Here is a 16,268-nt window from a genome sequence, read left to right as displayed (position 1 = left end):
AAGGTTGGTTCAACATCTGCAAATAAATCAATGTGATACAACACATCAATAAATGAAAGAACAAGAACCACATGATACTCTCAATAGATGCTGAAAAAGCATTTGACAAAGTACAGCATCCCTTCCTGATCAAAAGTCTTCAAAGTGTAGGGATAGAGGGCACATACCTCAATATCATCAAAGCCATCTATGAAAAACCCACCGCAAATATCATTCTCAATGGAGCAAAACTGAAAGCTTTTCCTCTAAGGTCAGGAACACGGCAGGGATGTCCATTATCACCACTGCTATTCAACATAATACTAGAAGTTCTAGCCTCAGCAATCAGAGAACAAAAGGAAATTAAAGGCATCCAAATCAGCAAAGAAGAAGTCAAATTATCACTCTTCACAGATGATCTGATACTATATGTGGACAACCCAAAAGACTCCACTTCAAAACTGCTAGAACTTATACAGGAATTCCGTCAAGTGTCAGGATATAAAATCAATGCACAGAAATCAGTTGGATTTCTCTACACCAACAAAAAGACAGAAGAAAAAGAAATTAAGGAGTCAATCCCACTCACAATTGCACCCTAAACCATAAGATACCTAGGAATAAACCTAACCAAAGAGGCACAGAATCTATACTCAGAAAACTATAAAGTACTCATGAAAGAAATTGAGGAAGACACAGAGAAATGGAAAAATGTTCCATGCTCCTGGATTGGAAGAATAAATATTGTGAAAATGTCTATGCTACCTAAAGCAATCTACACATTTAATGCAATTCTTATCAAAGTACCATCTATCTTTTTCAAAGAAATGGAACAAATAATTCTAAAATTTATATGGAACCAGAAAAGACCTCGAATAGCCAAAGGGATATTGAAAAAGAAAGGCAATGTTGGTGGCATCACAATTCCGGATCAAGCTCTATTACAAAGCTGTCATCATCAAGACAGCATGGTACTGGCACAAAAACAGACCCATAGATCAATGGAACAGAATAGAGAGCCCAGAAATAGACCCTCAACTCTACAGTCAACTAATCTTCGACAAAGCAGGAAAGAATGTCCAATGGAAAAAAGACAGCCTCTTCAATAAATGGTGCTGGGAAAATTGGACAGCCACATGCAGAAAAATGAAATTGGACCATTTCCTTACACCACAAACAAAAATAGACTCAAAATGGATGAAGGACCTCAATGTGAGAAAGGAATCCATCAAAATCCTTGAGAAGAACACAGGCAGCAACCTCTTCGACCTCAGCCGCAGCAACATCTTGCTAGGAACAACGCCAAAGGCAAGGGAAGCAAGGGCAAAAATGAACTATTGGGATTTCATCAAGATCAAAAGCTTTTGCACAGCAAAGGAAACAGTTAACAAAATCAAAAGACAACTGACCGAATGGGAGAATATATTTGCAAACGACATATCAGATAAAGGACTAGTGTCCAAAATCTATAAAGAACTTAGCAAACTCAACACCCAGAGATCAAATAATCCAATAAAAAAATGGGCAGAGGATATGAACAGATATTTCTGCAAAGAAGACATCCAGATGGCCAACAGACACATGAAAAAGTGCTCCATATCACTTGGCATCAGGGAAATACAAATCAAAACCACAATGAGATATCACCTCACACAAGTCAGAATGGCTAAAATCAACAAGTCAGGAAATGACAGATGCTGGTGAGGGTGTGGAGAAAGGGGAACCCTCCTACACTGTTGGCGCGAATGCAAGCTGGTGCAGCCACTCTGGAAAACATCATGGAGGTTCCTCAAAATGTTGAAAATAGAACTGCCCTATGACCCAGCAATGGCACTACTGGGTATTTGCCCTAAAGATACAAATGTAGTGATCCAAAGGGACACGTGCACCCGAATGTTTATAGCAGCAATGTCCACAATAGCTAAATTATGGAAAGAACCTAGATGTCCATCAACAGATGAAAGGATAAAGAAGAGGTGGTATATATACACAATGGAATACTATGCAGCCATCAAAAGAAATGAAATCTTGCCATTTGTGACAACATGTATGGAACTAGAGTGTATCATGCTTAGCAAAATAAGTCAAGCAGAGAAAGACAACTATCATATGATCTCCCTGATATGATGAAGTGGTGATGCAACATGGGGGCTTAAGTGGGTAGAAGAAGAATCAATGAAACAAGATGGAATTGGGAGGGAGACAAACCATAAGTGACTCTTAATCTCACAAAACAGACTGAGGGTTGTTGGGGGGAGGGGTTTAGGAGAAGGGGGTGGGATTATGGACATTGGGGAGGGGTGTGCTTTGGTGAGTGCTGTGAAGTGTGTAAACCTGGTGATTCACAGACCTGTACCCCTGGGGATAAAAATATATGTTTATAAAAAATAAAAAATTAAAAAAAAATAATTTCTTTCTTTCTTTTTTTTAAAGAATTTATTTATTTATTTGACAGAGAGAAATCACAAGTAGGCAGAGAGCCAGGCAGAAAGAGGAGGGAAGCCCGATGTGGGGCTCAATCCCAGGATCCTGAGATCATGACCTGAGCCCATGGCAGAGGCTTTAACCCACTGAGCCACTCAGGTGCCCCTCAACAAAGAATTTATAAATAGGATCTAAATTTGTTTAATGCCATGCTATTGGAAATATTTACTTCACAAATGTTCAGTGGTGGGGGGAGTGGCATTTGACTTTAATGTCTCACATCAACATACTTAAAGAGAAATATCAAGATGTTTTGGAAGCTAAGGGTTGTTGCTCTTGTCACTGAGGAAGGGAAGATTTTCTGATACCTCAGGTGTACCTAACCCAGGTGTTTGAGACCAGAACATCAATGGTTAATCCTCCTCAGCATCACTTTCTCCTAAAGAGATTAAATTTAAGTTTTCTCAGTGTTATTAGTGTCCCAACTTCTTTAGAGCCATCCATTATTAATTTGTGTGTTGTACTTATCAATCCAGCAAACCGTTAGACTATTTGCATGAATTAGCACTTTAATTTAAAAATCTCTGGTAAGTACAAATTCTACCCAGTATCTATCTCACCACTAAAAGAGCCCTCAAAACTCATTCATTTCAATGTACTTTGCATTTTTCCAGGATGTATTCAAAAATCAGTCAAATTTTAAAGCCAGTGTTACAAATTCTGCCTCTGCTTTAAAGTGCTATTCTCTCAGCATGCTGGGTTCTGATTCTGGTAACTGCACTCATGAAAACTAGGAGTAGGATGGATGTAAAGGGAATTTAGTTTCTTCTATCAAGAAATGTCCTCAGGACATCTTGGTTCTTTCCACAGTTTGGCGACCATGGCCATTGCTGCTATAAACAGTGGGGTACAGATGGCCCTTCTTTGCACTACATCTGTATCTCTGGGGTAAATACCCAGTAGTGCAATGGCAGGGTCATAGGGAAGTTCTATTTTTAATTTCTTGAGGAATCTCCACACTGTTCTCCAAAGAGGCTTCACCAACATGCATTCCCACCAACAGTGGAAGAGGGTTCCTCTTTCTCCACATCCTCTCCAACACATGTTGTTTCCTGTCTTGCTAATTTTCGCCGTTCTAACTGGTGTAAGGTGATATCTCCATGTGGTTTTCATTTGAATCTCCCTGAGGGCTAGTGATGATGAACATGTTTTCATGTGTCTGATAGCCATTTGTATGTCTTTATTGGAGAAGTATCTGACCATATCTTCTGCCCATTTTTTGATATGATTGTCTGTTCTGTGTGTTTTGAGTTTGAGGAGTTCATTATAGATCCTGGATATCAACCTTTTGTCTGTACTGTCATTTGCAAATATCTTCTCCCATTCTGTGGGTTGCCTCTTTGTTTTCTTGACTGTTTCCTTTGCTGTGCAGAAGCTTTTGATTTTGATGAAGTCCCAAAAGTTCATCTTCTCTTTTGTTTCCTTTGCCTTTGGAGACATATCTTGAAAGAAGTTGCTGTGGCAGATATCAAAGAAATTACTGCCTATGTTCTCCTCTAGGATTCTGATGGATTCCTGCCTCACATTGAAGTCTTTTATCCATCTTGAGTTTATCTTTGTGTACGATGTAAGAGAATGGTTGAGTTTCATCTTCTACATATCGCTGCCCAGTTTTCCCAGCACCATTTATTGAAGAGACTGTCTTTTTTCCACTGTATATTTTTTCCTGTTTTGTCGAAGATTATTTGAACATAGAGTTGAAGGTCCATATCTGGGCTCTCTACTCTGTTCCACTGGTCTATGTGTCTGTTTTTATGCCAGTACCATGCTGTCTTGGTGATCACAGTTTTGTAGTAAAGCTTGAAATCAAGTAACGTGTAGTAAAGCTTGAAATCTTAACGTGTAGTAAAGCTTGAAATCATTAACCAGTTTTATTTTTGTTTTTCAACATTTCCTTAGTGATTCGGTGCCTCTTCTGATTCCATACAAACTTTAGGATTATTTGCTACAGCTCTTTGAAGAATACCGGAGGAATTTTGATCAGAATAGCATTAAAAGTATAGATTGCTCTATCTTCAATTTCTTTCAATTTCTTTCATGAGTGTTCTGTAGTTCCTTGAGTACAGATCCTTTACCTCTTTGGTTAGGTTTATTCCCAGGTATCTTATGGTTCTTGGTGCTATAGTAAATGGAATCGATTCCCTAATTTCCCTTTCTGTATTTTCATTGTTAGTATATAAGAAAGCCACTGATTTCTGTACATTGACCTTGTATCCTGCCACGTTGCTGAATTGCTGTACGAGTTCTAGTAGTTTGGAGGTGGAGTCTTTTGTGTTTTCCATATAAAGAATCATGTCATCTGCAGAGAGAGAGTTTGACTTCTTCATTACCAATTTGGATACCTTTTATTTCCCTTTGTTGTCTGATTGCTGTTGCTAGGACTTCTAATACTATGTTGAACAAGAGTGGTGAAAGTGGGCATCCTTGTCGTGTTCCTGATCTCAATGGGAAGGCTCCACCTTTTTCCCATTGAGGATGATATTTGCTGTGGGTCTTTCATAGATAGATTTTATGAAGTTTGGGAATGTTCCCTCTATCCCTCTACTTTGAAGCGTTTTAATCAGGAACGGATGCTGGATTTTGTCAAATGCTTTTTCTGCATCAATTGAGAGGACCATGTGGATCTTCTCTCTTCTCTTATTAATTTGTTCTATCACATTGATTGATTTGCGAATGTTGAACCATCCTTGTAGCCCAGGGATGAATCCCACCTGGTCATGGTGGAAATATTTTTAATGTGCTGTTGGATCCTGTTGTCTAGGATCTTGTTGAGAATCTTAGCATCCATATTCAACAGTGATATTGGTCTGAAACTCTCCTTTTTGGTAGGGTCTTTGCCTGGTTTGGGGATCAGGGTAATACTGGCTTCATAGAAAGAGTCAGGAAGTTTTCCTTTTGCTTTAATTTTTTGAAACAGCTTCAGGAGAATAGGTGTTATTTCTTCTTTGAAAGTTTGGTAGAATTCTCTGGGGAATCCATCAGGTCCTGGGCTCTTGTTTTTTGGGAGGTTTTTGATCACCACTTCAATCTTGTTACTAGATAGTGGTCTATTCAGGTTGTCAATTTCTTCCTGATTCAATTTTGGGAGTTTATAGTTTTCCAGGAATGCATCCATTTCATCCAGGTTGCTTAGCTTATTGGCATATAACTTTTGATAATAACTTCTGATGATTGTTTCTACTTCCTTGGTGTTCGTTGTGATCTCTCCCTTTTCATTCATAATTTTATGTATTTGAGCTTTCTCTCTTTTGGATTAGTGTGGCCAGTAGTTTATTGATCTTATTGATTCTTTCAAAAAACCAACTTCTAGTTTCATTGATACATTCTACTGTATCTCTGGTTTCTACCTCATTGATCTCTGCTCTAATCTTGATGATTTCCCTTCTTATGTGTGGAGTTAGTTTGATTTGTTGTTGATTCTCCAGTTCATTAATGTGTAGAGACAGCTGGTGTATTCTGGATTTTTCAATTTTTTTTTGAGGCAGGCTTGGATGGCTATGTATTTCCCCCTTAGGACCGCCTTTGCTGTATCTCATAGGTTTTGGACCAACGTGTCTTCATTCTCATTGGTTTCCATGAATTGTTTCAGTTCTTCTTTGATCTGGTTGATCCAATCATTCTTAAGCAAGGTAGTCTTTAGCTTCCAGGTGTTTGAGTTCCTTCCGAACTTTTCCTTGTTTTTGAGCTCCAATTTCAAAGCATTGTGATCTGAGAATATGCAGGGAACCATCTCAGTCTTTTGGTATAGGTTGAGTCCTGATTTGTGACTCAGTATGTGGTCTATTCTTGAGAAAAGTTCCATGTGCACTTGGGAAGAATGAGTATTCTTTTGTTTTAGGGTGGACTGCTCTCTATATATCTATGAGATCCATCTGGTACAATGCGTCAGTCAATGCTCTTGTTTCTTTATTGATTTTCTGCTTTGATGATCTATTTCTGAGAGAGGCATATTATGATCTCCTACTATTAATGTATTCATATCAATATGACTCTTTATCTTGATTAACAGTTTTCTTATGTAATTGGCTGTTCCCATATTGGGGGCATACATATTTACAATTGTTAGATCATCTTGGTGGATAGTCCCTTTAAGAATTATGTAGTGTCCTTCCCTATGTGCTTTGGTGAGTTCTGTGAAGTGTGTGAACCTGGTGATTCACAGACCTGTACCCCTGGGGATAAAAATATATGTTTATAAAAAATAAAAAAATAAATTAAAAAAAAGAATTATGTAGTGTCCTTCTGTATCTCTGACTACTGTCTTTTTTTAAAACTTTATTTTATTTTATTTTTTTAATTTTTTCAAATTATTTATTTTCAGAAAAACAGTATTAATTATTTTTTCACCATACCCAGTGCTCCATGCAATCTGTGCCCTCCATAATACCCACCACCTGGTACCCCGACCTCCCATCCCCCGCCCCTTTAAAACCGTCAGATTGTTTTTCAGAGTCCATAGTCTCTCATGGTTCACCTCCCCTTCCAATTTCTCTCAACTCCCTTGTCCTCTTTTGGTCCCCATATCCTCCATGCTATTTGTTCTGCACCACAAATAAGTGAAACCATATGATAATTGACTCTCTCTGTTCGACTTATTTCACTCAGCATAATCTCTTCCAGTCCCATCCATGTTGCTACAAAAGTTGGGTATTCGTCCTTTCTGATGGAGGCATAATACTCCATAGTGTATATGGACCACATCTTCCTTATCCATTCGTCCGTTGAAGGGCATCTTGGTTCTTTCCAGTTTGGTGACCGTGGCCATTGCTGCTATAAACATTGGGATACAGATGGCCCTTCTTTGCACTACATCTGTATCTTTGGGGTAAATATCCAGGAGTGCAATGGCAGGGTCACTGGGAAGTTCTATTTTTAATTTCTTGAGGAATCTCCCTATTATTCTCCAAAGAGGCTGCACCAACTTGCTTTCCCACCAACAGTGGAAGAGGGTTCCCCTTTCTCCACTTGCCCTCCAACACATGTGGTTTCCTGTCTTGCTAATTTTGGCCATTCTAACTGGTGTAATGTGATATCTTTTTCTATTTTCTTTTATTTTCCTTCCTCCCATCCTTTCTTTCCTTCTTTCCTTCCTTCCTTCCTTCCTTTCCTTCTTTCTTTCTTTCTTTCTTTCAGTATCATTTTCCAAAGTAACTCTTCCTTCTAGGCTACCTGTAGATCTTCTTAAAAAAGGAAAAATAAAAAACCCAACAAACTATGAGCTGCAGGATGAAGGAATGCAGGGTAATGATCATTATGAAGGGGCTGCCAATTCCCACCTGGGAAAGAAATACTAGTATTTGAATCCTAGTAACATTTTTTTTTTTTTTTTTGTGCAGAACTGTGATCTTAGTGAGTAAATAACTTACAACAGAATTCAGAATTTCCATTGCCCACAAAAATTGTACTTCTTAAGTCATTTTTAAATTCAGTCACTTTCTTTATATCTGCTGCTTTGTAATGTGAAGACTCAAAGTTATGTTTTCTAACTATATTATTCTATTAAATTATTTGTGCATTCTTCCAATTACTCCAATTTCTTCCAATTCCAATTAAATCATGATTCAGAAACATACACCTAAGTGATACTTGCATATGCATTTTGGTGGAAAGGAATTTCAATAGATATAGAGGAAAGAAAGTCTAATTCTACCACTTGTATGAAGAGGGACATAAATCTAACTTTTGATTCACCATTAGTTGTAATGGTTTAAATTTAATGGACAGTGATTTTATAAAGTTAAAATGTATGATCACTATAGAAAAGGTTTTTAAGTCCTAAGTCTGTAATGATTATTTCTAGCTAGAACCAAGGGGTTCATTTGTTTTTTTTTCCTTGTGTCTCTCAGCAGGTTTCTGTCATGGGTGACAGGGGAACAAGCAATCACTCAGCAGTGACTGACTTCATTCTTGTAGGCTTCAGGGTCCGCCCAGAACTCCACATTCTCCTTTTCCTGCTCTTTCTGCTTGTGTATGCCATGATCCTTCTAGGGAATGTGGGGATGATGACCATTATTATGACTGATCCCCGGCTGAACACACCAATGTATTTCTTCCTAGGCAACCTCTCCTTCATTGATCTCTTCTATTCTTCTGTTATTGCACCCAAAGCTATGATCAACTTCTGGTCTGAGAGCAAGTCAATCTCCTTTGCCTGCTGTCTGATCCAGTTCTTTCTCTTTGCCTTGTTCATTGTGACTGAGGGATTTCTCCTGGCAGCCATGTCTTATGACCACTTCATTGCCATCTGCAACCCACTCCTCTACTCTGTCCAGATGTCAACTCGCCTCTGCATTCAGTTGGTGGCTGGTTCCTATTTTTGTGGCTGTATCAGCTCAGTTCTTCAAACAGGCATGACATTTACTTTATCCTTTTGTGCTTCCCGGGCCATTGACCACTTTTACCTTGATACTCGTCCACTTCAAAGGATATCTTGTTCTGACCTCTTCATCTATAGGATGGTTTCTGTCTTTTTTTTTTTTTTTAAGATTTTATTTATTTATTTGACAGAGAGAGATCACAAGTAGACAGAGAGGCAGGCAGAGAGAGAGAGAGAGAGAGAAGCAGGCTCCCTGCCGAGCAGAGAGCCCGATGCGGGACTGGATCCTATGACCCTGAAATCATGACCTGAGCCGAAGGCAGCAGCTTAATCCACTGAGCCACCCGGGTGCCCTATAAGATGGTTTCTTTCTCCTTATCTGGCATCATTATCATGCCTACCATCATAGTTATTACTGTTTCTTACATGAATATTGTGTCCACAGTTCTGAAGATACGCTCCTCTGAGGGACGTAAGAAAGCCTTCTCCACTTGCAGCTCTCACTTAGGAGTCGTAGTGTACTGTATGGTACCGTCTTTTTTATTTATCTCATTCCAGACAGATTTCCTGAGCTAGTAAAGTGGTCTCCTTATGTTACATTTTAGTCACTCCCATGTTGAATCCTTTGATTTACTCCCTGAGAAACAAAGGTGTCAAAAAAGCGCTAAAGAAACTTCTAGAGAAGAGAAATACAATTGTTTGATTTTTTTTTATTTTCCACCATTGATTTTGTGGCAATTTCTGTCATATGTCTCATGGCCATTACTGAAAATCCTACTCCATAAAAAATACGAGAACGTTTTCAAGGTGAGTTACCTGGAACACTGTTAATTCTGAATGTCCTGGATATTGGAGATATACTGAATATTAGAGCCTTTTTCAAGATGAACCTCACTCTATCTCAAGTATGACTTTGTTTCACAGAATTGATTTCCTTTATTTTAATAGTTTGTTGTTGAACCTGACTTTTATATATCATTCTATTGTGTAAACAATGTATTGTCTGGTGTTTGTCTTAATATTGCTCATGGCAATATACACAGTCACTAGTGATGGACAGTAATGCCCAGTTTCTTTCTTCTTCTTTTTCTTGTTCTTTTTCTTTCATTGTTGTTGTTGTTGTTGTTTTAATTGAGAGTGATAGAAAGAGTGAGAATGAGACAGAGAGAGTTTGGGCAGGGTCATAGGGAAAGAATTTCAAACAAACTCCCCACTGAGCACAGAGCATGACATGGGGCTCAACCTCTTGACCCATGAGAACATGACCTGAGTGGAAACCAAGAGTCCGATACTCAACTGACTGATCCTCCCAGGTGCCTGAATGCCCAACTTATTATTTTTAAATAATACTTTCCAACTTAAATCTACCGTAATGCACAACGTACATGGAGGGGTGGAAAAACACATATTGGGGAAGCACATTAAATGTTATTAAATATATGAATTAAAAAATTGATAGTGAGGAAATCAGGCAATAGTTTAGTTAGAATGTCAGCTTTGGGTGCTGATGGTGGGGCTATTGCTTCTTCCTTGAGTCTTAGGGAGATAGGGTACTCCATTTTTGGTTTACAGACCAAAGTAATTAATATACTACAAAGACTCTTCATTTTAATAGATTATTTTTGATAATGCTGATGGTTGGTATAAGGACTAGGAGAATTGTGAAGTAAAGGATTGAGGCTAGTTGGCCGATGGTGATAAATGGGTATTCTACTGGTTGACCACCAATTCAGGTTAGGGTTAGGAGGTTGGCTACCAGTAGTCAGAATAAACATTGGCTTAGTGGGCGGAATATCATGCTTCGTTGTTTTGAGGTATGTAGTAGGGGGATGATGGCTAGGACTAGAATGGAGAAAATTAGGGCTAGTACTCCTCCTAGTTTATTAGGAATGGACCGTAGGATAGCGTATGCGAATAGGAAGTATCATTCAGGTTTAACATGGGGAGGTGTTTTGAGCGGGTTGGCAGGAATGTAGTTGTCTGGATCTCCTAATAGATCAGGTGAGAATAGTACTAGTAATATTAGTATTAAAATAAGAAATAGGGCACCTAGGATGTCTTTGGTGGTATAGTAGGGGTGGAATGGGATTTTGTTGGAGTTGGATGGGATTCCGGAAGGGTTGTTAGATCCTGTCTCATGGAGGAATAGTAGGTGAACTGCTGCTAGTGCTGAAATGATGAATGGTAGGATGAAGTGGAAGGTGAAAAATCGTGTTAGGGTGGCTTTGTCTACTGAAAATCCCCCTCAGATTCATTCTACAAGGCTAGTTCCGACGTTCGGGATAGCTGATAATAAATTAGTAATTACGGTTGCATCTCAAAATGATATTTGTCCTCATGGTAATACGTAACCTATGAATGCTGTGCCTTGACTTCGAATAATAAAATAATACCAATGTTTCATGTTTCGGGGACTATATAAGTTCCATAGTATAGGCCCCGTCCTACATGCAAGAATAGGCAGACAAAGAATATGGAAGCTCCGTTTGCGTGTATGTATTGAATGATTCAGCCGTAGTTGATGTCTCGGCAGATATGGGTAACTGATGAAAAGGCTGTGGCTGTGTCTGATGTATAGTGCATGGCTAAGAATAAACCTGTATGAATCTGAAGGATTAGGCAGATTCCGAGGAGGGAGCCAAAGTTTCATCATGCTGAAATGTTTGATGGAGCGGGGAGGTCAATGAATGAGTTGTTGATGATTTTGGTTAACGGGTGAGTCCTACGAATGTTGGTCATTAATGTTCTTATAGTTGAAATACAACAGTTATTTTTCATGTCACCAGTCATGGTTAGATTCCATGTAGGAATAATGATGACATACATTGTATTCATTCTAAGTGTTATTTTTGTAGTTAGTTTTGTAGGGTTTTCTTCAAAACCTTCTCCTATCTACGGCAGGTTGGTCTTAATTATTAGTGGGGCTATTAGTTGTGGTATTGTGTTAAGTTTTGGGGGATCTTTTCTGGGCTTAATGGTGTTTTTAATTTATTTAAGGGGGATGTTGGTTGTTTTTGGATATACTACGGCTATAGCCACAGAGCAATATCCTGAGGTTTGGGTTTCTAATAAGGCTGTTTTTGGTGCCTTTATTGTTGGCTTGCTATCTGAGTTATTAACTGCTTGTTATATTTTAAAGGGTGATGATGTTGAGGTTGAGGTTGTATTAAAGTTTAATGGGGCGGGTGATAGAGTTATTTATGATACAGGTGATACAGGCTTTTTCAGTGAAGAGGCTATGGGAATTGCAGCTTTATATAGCTATGGAACTTGACTTGTTATTGTTACAGGTTGATCCCTTCTTATTGGGGTGTTGGTAATTATGGAGGTTACTCCTGGAAATTAAGTGCTAGTAGGCTGAGGGCCAGGGTTAACATGAATGATATAAAATATAGTTTGATTAGACCTTTTTGGCTTGAGATGGTAATTGAAGATTTTATTTAGAAGTGGGAGATGGATTTTGGTAAAATTTTTTCTAGTCAAATTATATCTAGTAGTGCTGATGCTGATTTTTGGCTTACTAGTAGATTTGTTTTGGGTATTAGGCGGTGAATAATGGTGGGGAAATAACCCAGCATGTTTGAGAATTTGAATAGGCTCGATGGGTATTTGAATTTTAGGCTCTGCATTATGAGGTTAAGTTCTAGTGCCAGGATGAAACCTAGGATAGTTACGGTAAGAGCTATTATTTTAAGATAATGAGGCATAGTTATCTGTGGGGTGGTGGTGGGTGTAATATTGTAGGAGATTAAGAATCCTGCAAAGATACTCCCGAATAAGAGACGTTTAATGGAATTGATTAGGAGTGGATTATTCTCGTTGATTGTAATGATAGGGTTGAAGCGGGGTTGTCCTAATAGCGTGAAGAATATAATTTGAGTGCTGTAGGCGGCCGTTATGGAGGTGGCAACGAGGGTTATTAGAAGGCCTCAGGCGTTGGTATACAACGTGTTGGCGGTCTCGATGATTAGGTCTTTGGAATAGAATCCTGTTAGGAAAGGTATTCCTGTGAGTGCTAGGCTTCCGACAACTAGGGAGGTGATGGTGAATGCTAATGCTTTGAATAGTCCTCCTATTTTTTGAATGTCTTGTTCGTCATTTAAGCTGTGAATGATTGATCCGGAGCATATGAATAGTATGGCTTTGAAGAATGCGTGAGTGCAGATATGGAGAAATGCTAGGTAGGGTTGGTTGATGCCGATGGTTACAATTATTAGTCCGAGTTGGCTTGAAGTGGAGAAAGCAACAATTTTTTTGATGTCATTTTGTGTTAAAGCACAAATTGCTGTAAATAGGGTTGTAATTGCTCCTAAGCATAGTGTGATGGTTTGTATTATTTTGTTATGTTCTATTAGGGGGTGGAATCGGATTAGTAGAAATACTCCTGCTACAACTATTGTACTTGAGTGCAGTAGGGCTGATACAGGAGTTGGGCCTTCCATGGCTGAGGGTAGTCATGGGTGAAGGCCAAATTGTGCAGATTTTCCGGTGGCTGCTAATAGTAAGCCTATGAGAGGGATGGTTAGGTTTTTGTGCTTAGTTATGAAGATTTGTTGAAAGTCTCATGTATTTAGGTTGGTTAGGAATCAGGCTATAGCTAGGATGAGTCCTACGTCCCCAATGTGGTTGTATAAGATGGCTTGTAGTGCGGCTGTGTTGGCGTCTGTTCGTCCATACCATCATCCAATAAGTAATAATGACAATACCTACTCCCTCTCAGCCGATGAATAGTTGGAATATATTGTTGGCGGTAACCAGAATTATTATGGTAATGAGAAACAGGAGTAGGTATTTGAAAAATCGATTGATGTGGGGGTCTGAGTGTATATATCATATTGAGAACTCTATAATTGATCACGTGATGAATAGTGCTACTGGTATAAAGTTTATTGAAAAGTAATCGAGTTTAAAGCTAAGTGATACTTTTATTGTTTGGATTGTAACTCAGTGTCAGTTTGAAATTATTGTGTCTTGTCCTAGGTGAAGAAATATTATTGTGGGGATTAGGCTGATTATGAAGGCATGTGAAATGGTGGTTTTTACGTATTGAGGGTAGAGTTTATTGGTATATATGGTGGTGTTAGTTATTATAATGGAAAGAGTTAGTATGAATAGTGTTACGAGTATTGAAGAAGTAAATAGGTTAATTACTTTTATTTGGAGTTGCACCAATTTTTTGTTCCTAAGACCAATGGATTACTACTATCCTTTAAAAGTTGAAAAAGCCATGTTTTTATACATGGGAGCATGAGTTAGCAGTTCTTGCGTGGTACTTTTTCAGTAAATAAAAAGGTTTGAGCTTTTATTGTTAGATTCACAATCTAATGTTTTTGTTAAACTATATTTACAGTAAATAGGTCCTAAAATAATTTTAGGGTTGAGTTAGAGGAGAAGTAGGGGTAGTAGGTGGAGGGCTATTAGGGAGTTTTCCCGTGTGAATGATGGTTTGATATTCTTGATATGGTGTGTGTATTTTCTTTTCTTTTTTTTTTTTTAATTTATTTTTTATTTATTTTCAGCATAACAGTATTCATTATTTTTTCACCACACCCAGTGCTCCATGCAATCCGTGCCCTCTATAATACCCACCACCTGGTGCCCCAACCTCCCACCCACCCGCCACTTCAAACCCCTCAGATTGTTTTTTAGAGTCCATAGTCTCTCATGATTCACCTCCCCTTCCAATTTCCCCCAACTCCCTGATCCTCTCTAACTCTCCATGTCCTCCATGCTATTTGTTATGCTCCACAAATAAGTGAAACCATATGATAATTGACTCTCTCTGCTTGACTGTCCATGTTGCTACAAAAGTTGGGTATTCATCCTTTCTTTTTTTTTTCTCTCTTTTTTTTTTAATATAATTTTTTATTTTTTATAAACATATATTTTTATCCCCAGGGGTACAGGTCTGTGAATCACCAGGTTTACACACTTCACAGCACTCACCAAAACACATACCCTCCCCAATGTACAAACTGAGGGTTGTTGGTGTGTGTATTTTCTGCGTTGTGTAGTAATTAGTATGTATAGGGAGTATAGGGCAGTGATGGTAATGTTAACCCCTATTAGGACAATAGTGATGTTGGATCATGAGAATGAGGCTATTACTACGAATAGTTCTCTTACTAGGTTGATTGTGGGTGGTAGGGCTAGGTTAGTTAAGCTGGCAAGTAGTCATCATGCAGCTATTAGTGGTAGGAGTATTTGTAGTCCTCATGCGAGGATTATGGTACGGCTGTGAATGCGTGCATAGTTGGAATTAGCTAGGCAGAATAGCATAGATGATGTCAGGCCATGAGCAATTATTAGGGCTGTTGCTCCTATATAGCTTCATGGTGATTGGATGAGTACAGCTATAATTACTAGGGCTATGTGGCTTATGGAGGAGTAGGCAATTAAGGATTTTAGGTCTGTTTGGTGTATGCAGATGGAGCTGGTTATAATTATTCCTCATAATGATAGTATTATGAAGGGGTATGCTATGTAGCTTGTTAATGGGTTTAGTAGCATGGTAATTCGTATTATTCCGTACCCTCCTAATTTAAGAAGTACGGCGGCAAGGACCATGGATCCTGCAATAGGGGCCTCTACGTGGGCTTTTGGGAGTCATAGATGAAGGCCGTATAGAGGTATTTTCACTATGAACGCTATTATGCATGCTAGTCATAATAGGGCATTGGATCAGGAATTTGGTAGGGGTTGTTCTCAGTATTGAATAATTAAGAGATTTAGGGTACCTAAGTTGTTTTGCACTCATAGTAGGGCAATTAGGAGGGGCAGGGAGCCTACTAGAGTATAGAATAAAAAATATAGGCCAGCGTTTAGTCGTTCTGTTTGGTTGCCTCATCGGGTGATGATAATTAATGTTGGTATGAGTATGGCTTTGAATAGGATATAAAATATGATTAGTTCTGTGGCGGTGAATGTTATGATTAGGAACAGTTGCAGTATGATTAATATTGTAATGTAAAGTTTTTTTCGGGTCAGGGTTTCTTTCAATAAATGGTGTTGGCTTGCTATGAGCATTAGGGGAAGGAGTCATGTTGTGAGTGTTAGTAGGGGTGCTGATAAGGAGTCTGCGAAAAATAGCAGTGAGAAGTTTAGATTATTGTCTGTAAGTTGGTTGAGATATGTTAGGCTAATTAAACTAATTAGTATGCTGTGGGCTGTTGTGTTAATTCAGATTATACTGGGTTTTGATAGTCATGTTAGGGGAATTAGTATTATGGTTGGGATGATGATTTTTAACATTGTAGTAGGTTTACGTTTTGTACATAGTCTGTTCCATATGTGGTAGAGATTATAACTAGTAGGGATAAACCTAATGCTGCTTCGCAGGCTGCAAATACAAGGAGGATGATAGGGGTCATGCTAGCTAATGTGAAGTGGTTTGTTAGGATGGTGACTGTTATTATGATGAAGAGGGATAGCATTATTCCTTCTAGGCAGAGAAGAGAAGATATTAGGTGGGATCAGTAGATGAGTAGCC

General features: G+C 38.6%; 3 pseudogenes; 1 reads left to right on the top strand and 2 right to left on the bottom strand.

The window, feature by feature from the left end:
- Nucleotides 1–8,282: 8,282 nt before the first annotated feature.
- Nucleotides 8,283–9,482, top strand: LOC123390015 (annotated as a pseudogene).
- Nucleotides 9,483–10,243: 761 nt separating this feature from the next.
- LOC123390014 lies at nucleotides 10,244–11,714 on the bottom strand (annotated as a pseudogene).
- A 394-nt stretch (nucleotides 11,715–12,108) lies between these two features.
- On the bottom strand, nucleotides 12,109–15,346 carry LOC123390010 (annotated as a pseudogene).
- Between the last annotated feature and the right edge of the window lie 922 nt (nucleotides 15,347–16,268).

Source organism: Mustela putorius, unplaced genomic scaffold, assembly GCF_011764305.1.
Source record: "Mustela putorius furo isolate JIRA1106 unplaced genomic scaffold, ASM1176430v1.1 tig00537227_pilon_pilon_pilon, whole genome shotgun sequence".
Classification (NCBI taxonomy): domain Eukaryota; kingdom Metazoa; phylum Chordata; class Mammalia; order Carnivora; family Mustelidae; genus Mustela; species Mustela putorius.
The sequence above is the reverse complement of the archived record's forward strand: the minus strand, read 5'-3'. Positions and strand labels throughout refer to the sequence as shown.